Source organism: Aedes albopictus, chromosome 2, assembly GCF_035046485.1.
Source record: "Aedes albopictus strain Foshan chromosome 2, AalbF5, whole genome shotgun sequence".
Lineage (NCBI taxonomy): Eukaryota > Metazoa > Arthropoda > Insecta > Diptera > Culicidae > Aedes > Aedes albopictus.
This window is the reverse complement of record NC_085137.1, coordinates 481429980-481435091: the sequence shown is the minus strand read 5'-3', so window position 1 is coordinate 481435091 and position 5112 is coordinate 481429980.

Genomic DNA, 5112 nt, shown 5'->3' with positions numbered 1-5112 from the left:
TGCGTCGGAATCTATAAATCAGCGGCGTCGGTGGTGTAGTGGTAAGCGTGGTTGCCTCTCACCCCAGTCGGTCTAGGTTCAATCCTAGTCGACGCCGTCGGTATTTCTGAGACAAAAATATCTGATCACGCCTTCCCTCGGATAGGAAGTAAAGCCGTAGGTCCCAGCCCATGTGTTGATGGGTTCGATATGTAGGGTGTCAGGTGTGTGTGGATGTCTCCCTGACCGTCCGTGTTTAGGCTTAGTACCAGAAATAGGCGGACGTTAAACTAGAGCTGATGCTGAACGGTGTCGGCTCGCCAGAAATAAGAAGAAGAAGAAGAATCTATAAATCTTCACAACGGGCAATATTGGACGCTCTCCTTCTCGACTCACAATTTTGCAGCCCAGTTGCCGAACCCAGAACGGTCTAAAAATTTATCCCACGGTAGAACACCAAAACTGTGACTCAAACCTTTGTAACACTATCGATCCTAACCAATAACTGAATAAACCATTCTGTACGGTCGGTCACTAAATCTTTGTAGTAAACACTAATATTAGGGTTGAACGCTTTAAGCTAGAATGTTTTTATCCAATAACTGATTAAAACCATTCTAGCTTAAAGCGTTCAACCCTAATATAAGTGTTTGCTACAAAGATTTGGTGACCGACCGTACTGCCGAAATGTTTGGCAGTTCGTTAAACAAAGACCAAACTGGTAGTGTCAACATAAAATAATGGATTGTTTTAAACGAATGCACTTCTCTTGCTAACAAGCTGGAATGTGATTGTGTTGATGACGGCAGCTCCTGCGGCACCTCGGAAATCTATTTTTATACACTCGGTAAGCGAATTGAAAGTAGAACGTACGAAGGTAGTACGAATAAATAAAGGCGAAACCAACGTTTGTAGATGCTATCTTGAGTACCTGCGCGTTATCCATCACGGCCAAAACTGCACTTGAAAGCTGCGGAAATGGATTTGCTATACCTTCCTCGTTGTGGCGAAGTTGGGGTAAGAATTTTGTGTGAGTGCTTCCGGGTCATGCACGTACACACCTAGAAAAAATCATGTAATTTTACGTGTTCTGAACCTGACATATACGAGCGTCTTCAAAGACACAAATTTAGAGATCAAAACATGTAAATGTACGTCTTCCAGGACTTACATTTTCTTAGCGTCTAGCAACCGCTAGAACCGATCTGATAGATAAAACATATAAAAGTAAAATATTGACATGCCTGGATTCAAACTCCGGATCCGCTGATTGTGAGCCACGTCTCTTACCTCTCGGCTATTTCACCGAGTTAGAAGGTGGCTGATGAATATGATACTAATTCTACGTTTCTGGTGAAGTGAATTTATTGACATCTAACGAAACCAACATGATGCGCGTAAAATTGAGTCCGATTCGTGATTCAGTCTTGAAAATGTTTACGTTTTTTGATGGTTCTGTCCCGTGCAAATTTAAGAATTTTTAAGTGTGTAGAGTAATAAATTGCAAACACAACAAAATTTTAGATCTAATCAAATGATTTTTCAATTTACTATAGCGACAAACTGATTTCTAGTTTAAACTAAACTGTTACATTGTTTGATAATACAAATATTATCAATTGTCGAAATTTTTGACAGTTTGTTAGAACAAACAAAGATTTGGTAGTTTCAACAAAAATAATTTATTATTTTAAACGACTGCACTTTTGCAACTAACAAAGCCAGATTGTGATTGTGTTGGTGAAGGCAGCTTGCGGCAGCTCGGAAATCATATTTGTGGTTCCTATTTTGTAAAAACAAATTAAGTTGCTAATGTTATGTGGAATAATGGTAATTTGTAGTTTTTTTTATTTATAAACTCTAAGTTAGAACACAGAAATAAAACTTTGGAATAAGTTAATTCTCAGTTTGAAAATCAACCATGCGTTTTGTTGATTTAAACAAGCGTCATTTTTCTGCGTGTGTTCATGCTGCTTATGGTTCCCATTTTGTAGAAACAAATATAGTTTCTAACGTTATATGGAATGATTGTAAATGGTTGTTTTTATCGATAAAATCTAAGTGAGAGTAAAGAAATATGACTTTGGAGTAAGTAAATTCTCGGTTTGAAAATCAACCAAGCGACGTTTTACGGCCTCAAAGACCTCTTCACGAAAACCCTTGAAACGGCCAGGAAATGTCTTGAAAAGCTCTTGAAACCTCTAAAATCTCATTGAAACGCCCTTGAAATATCCGTAATCTATTTAAAACGCCCCTGAAATCCTAAAATGTTGCTGAAACCCCCTGATATGACCCTACCTGCAATGCCTTGAAACGCTCCTTAGGCCTCCATTATCCGATTGAAACGCCCTAATAATCAATTTAAAAAAAAAAAGATAAACCAAGGGGGAAGACAGCTTTGCTCAGAGCAAGCTTTTGTTGCTCGAGCAACTGAGAGTTGCTCCCAAGCTTGCTCCCATTTGCTCAAACATTTTTCGCTGATCCAAGTAGTCACACGTATACCAAATTCTCAACCCGTCAATTTTGGTTGGATTGAAAGCTTGAAAGTCTCTAAATATCAATCTATCTTAATCGTAATGGTTTCATATAAGTGAAAATAGTCCCGGAATGTGACACTTTTTTGCGACAATGATGCTAGTGATTTTGAAATATTTTAATCATAAAATTAGCTACCGACACCTTTCGCTATACCGAGAGATTATGTACGTTGGTCGGGGAAAATCATTGTGCATGTTCCCAATCCTTTTACGCTCTGAGCCATACGTAATTGCCGAAAAAATTTCCTAGACTCTATAGTACTGTCTTCAAGTCCGATGGCAGTGAGAGAATTGCTTAATTGCCCACCTTATCGCAGGATTGCATGAAAACCCGGCTGGGCGCACAAGCAATGAAATAAGCATAGGTAGTGCAGAGTGCAGACACTCTTTTTCCCACACCAGCCAGTGGGCGAATTCCAGCGTACAAATTCTTCGCAGAGAGGACATTTTCTTACGTTGCTCACAAGCAAGATTTTTTTTCTTCTTTTGAAAGAAATTGCGCGCCGTATTCGCTCACAGGTTTGAAAACTTATCATTTATCACATTTTAACGAAGAAACATAAAGGACCACTACTGAAGGGTTAGCTGAAGGGTATCCTGCAGACGGTGCGAATATTTTTCACTTCGTAAACAAATAATTCCTTTGGTTGCTATGTACAGCTATCGCCAAGGCTTTCGCCGTGCCGAGCAAAGTGAGCTGCTCAGAGTTGCTCAAAATCTACTCAAGATCAGCACCGAGAGCAAAAGCTGTCTCCCCCCTTAAGATAAACCCCGTGGAACGCCCTTGAAACTCTCTTAAATTCCCTTTATGATATTGAAAACCCCCTAAAATCCTCGTAAAACGCCAATGAAACCTGACGGGACGCCCTTAACCCTTTATAAGGCAGTGGCAACTATATTGCCACCTACTGTTTTTATTTTTCTCTGTTTTATATCAATTTATTTCGAACTTCTTCTTTGGTTTACGCAAAATGGGGATTACTAACAACGCCTGGTATTTTGTTTTTATTCTAAACAAAGCTTAAACGACTATTTGAGAGCCAGTAGTAGTCTCAAAAATGGCTAAATTTGACCGCGTGAAAAAAGTTAGCTCCAAGGATGGAAATCTAGTGATCATGATCAGATTTCGAATGTGTCGCGGTCGAACGGCATCGCGCGATCATAGCAACAACGATAACATTTTGTCGTCAAGCAACATAACAAACTTCGGTCCGAGAAGAATGATTCGCTCGGCATGTGCGGGCGCGATGCGATCGTTATCATGAAGTCGAAATGATAAATTAGTGATTTTATTCACTTTTTGAGCATTCTTGGTGATTTAGCTTCCAGATATGCTTATGAACGTACCATTTCGAATCATGAATGCAGCTTACGGGTGCATAAGTGGCAAAAAATGTGATGAATACAATTTATCATGACTTGTAACATGATCCGATAACGGGTCATCACACGATAAAGCGTGCATCAGATGCTTTAAATGTTCTGTGATACGAGCACGGTGTGAGGCGTCGGCATCATGCTACTGCAAGAACAAGGCTATCTTGGATTATTCGTATCCTGTATCATTTATCGCTTGAAGTGATTTTCTGCCATCCTTGGTTAGCTCAAACTTATTGTAAAACTATAGATTTGGTAAATGTTTAAAAAAATAATTAAAATGCGGGTTGATATGAGCTGAACTACACAGTTATAACTATATTGCAACCTAGATTTTAGAGAGTTTCCTTCAAACAAAAATTGTTTTGTACATGTTATCATGTATATAATTATTTCCATAATAGTTGGCAACTCTTCTTCGGCCTTATAAAGGGTTAAAATGCTTCTGAAATTCCATGAAACGTCCCTGAATTCGAGGAACCCCCTTTCGTTGTAATGTAAGTTATGATTCCTTTTTTCAAAAATCTTCAATATAGAGTTACCTTTTTAAGGCACTTAAGATATGACAAGTATGTAATGACTCCGCTTCAAAATGACTTGAACGGTTCGCAGATTGCAATCCTCGCGGAAAATAGTCCATTCTATTATACCGTAAGGAAAAGTAAGGCTTTCCCTTAAGTCAAATTAATCATTAATCTTAATTATTAATCACAGAAATTGGAATTTCATCATTAATGATTAATTATGATTATTTTCTGTTAATCATGGTAGACAGGTATGAAGTGCACCTAAAACCTTTAACATAAATTATAATGATGTAACTTCAGATGAAAGCGGCGTTCTATTTATCAGCATCTTCAGCCAGTGGCTGTTCAGACTGAACGAAACATAACACTTGAGCATGTACAAGTGGATACGGAGAAGAAACTATTCTCACGAAAAGTTTCATCATCGCCCGCAGCAGGAATTGAGCCCTTACCCCACAGCATGGTGCTATTAGAAACCGCACGGCTGCGAGGCTTCACAAGGATAAACTAAATGTAAGGTTTTTGTTTTAGCTTTGACCCTCGCAAATTAAAGCGTGCTACGAGATCTTTTTTCTCTACCAACACAAGAGAGTTCCATAGGTGATGTCGAGTTTTTCTATCAAAGCTGAAAAATATGAGCAGCATGTGTTTCGGATTTTGGACTTCGAACGAATTGAAATATGCATACACAA